This window comes from Colobus angolensis, unplaced genomic scaffold (genome assembly GCF_000951035.1).
Source record: "Colobus angolensis palliatus isolate OR3802 unplaced genomic scaffold, Cang.pa_1.0 Scaffold231, whole genome shotgun sequence".
Lineage (NCBI taxonomy): Eukaryota > Metazoa > Chordata > Mammalia > Primates > Cercopithecidae > Colobus > Colobus angolensis.
In genome coordinates, this window is record NW_012115500.1 from 888,587 (window position 1) to 890,446 (window position 1,860).

Below are 1,860 nucleotides of genomic sequence, written 5' to 3' on the forward strand. Positions count from 1 at the left end.
TTACTTTTTAGAGACAGGGTCTTGCTCCATCGCCCAGGCTGGAGTACATTGGTACAATCACAGCTCACTGCCAGCCTCCAACTCCTGGGCTCAAGCAATCCTCCCACCTATATCAGCTTTCCTGAGCATGTGGTACTACAGGAATGTTCTACCACACCCAGCTAATGTATTAATTTTTGTAGAGATCAGGTCTTGCTATGTTGCCCAGGCTGGTCTAGAACTCCTGGCCTCAAGCAATCCTTCCACCTTGGCCTCCCAAAGTGCTGAGATTACAGATGTGAGCCACAATTTTATTTTTAGTGTACAACAGGAACCTAGAGGTAGAGGGATAAATCAAATAATCCTAAGTAATCATTAATCTTGGAAAATCAAGTTATAGGGCTTGGGTGAGGAACACCATCCTAACCAACCAACATCTTCTTATCACCCAGATGTCAGTGGGCTCTGCCAGCCTACCCCACCCACAAAATCGCCATCCTGAACATGGGATAGCCCCTGACTCCAGCACTTGATTATCTGTATTCTTCAAAAGACAGATGGGTCTGGGACTCTTCTCATCAAAATTTACTAAAATTTCAAAAAGAGATAAATTGTCTATCTGTTCCTCTTTTTAGTTCTTTTCCCTCCCACAGACCCCAAGCCCTGTTTTCTTTTGCCCTGATACTCCCGTTTCTTTTGCCCTACTTGTCCCCATTAAATTCCCATGCCTGTGAAAGAATTTTAGGCCAGGAGCCCTATGTTGCACATTTTCTTCTCCTTTTATAGTGGTAGAATGAAATATTACAGTCATCTCTCTGTATCTGAGAGATTTGTTTCAGGACCCCTTCTCCCATACCAAAATCCACAGATGTTCGAGTTCTTAATGTAAAATGGCATGTTTACATATAACCTATGAACATCCTCCCCTATACCTTTTAATAATCTCTAGATTACTAACAATACAAATGCTATGTAAATAGTTACATTGTGTTGGGTTTCCTTTGTATCTTTACTGTTGTATTGTTATTGTTTTCTTTCTGAATATTTTTAATGGGAGGTTGGTTGAATCTGTGGATGCAGAACAGCAGATACAAAGGTTTGATTGTAGTTAATTTGGCTGTTTTGTTTTGTTTTACAGTACTGCTCCTTGCAGAACAGGGCTAACTCATGGGCAGTGATCACAGGGTTGGCTAATTTGGCATTTTCATGAAGGTAAATCTTATCTATCCCCAATGCAACACTATTTAGACTGTTGAAGCTAGAAGGAAAAGAGAAATCCCATGAAACTAGGACCAGCTTTTGACAATTGAAGTTTGGATAACCTGATCCTTCCCTTTCTGCAGCAGAGATTGCAAAATGGTTACAAGATTTGGTGCAGCAGCCCCTCTCTGGACAAATTCCAACACTGGAATTCTAGTGCCATACAGATAACTTCTCGAAAAAAAATTTCTGCCTTTGATTAGTTACCATACAATCTAATGTTCCAAATTTCTTTCATGTAAGTAACACTCCAGGCACTTGTTTTATGAAAATATTCTCTGAAATCCTGGAAATGTTCCTGGGCCACATTTTCATTTTTGTTTCCTTCCTAAAACACCACTCCTGAGTATGTAGCAAAGCAGACACTCAACAAATATTTCTTTTCTTTCTTTTGTGTTTTGAGAAGGAGTCTCGCTCTGTCGCCCACAGTAGAGTGCAGTGGTGCAATCTCGGTTCACCACAACCTCCGCCTCCTAGGTTCAAGCAATTCTCCTGCCTCAACCTCCCGAGTAGCTGGGACTACAGACGCCCTCCACCACGCCCAGCTAATTTTTCTATTTTTAGTAGAGACGGGGTTTCACTATGTTGGTTAGGCTGGTCTCGAACTCCTGACCTCGTGAT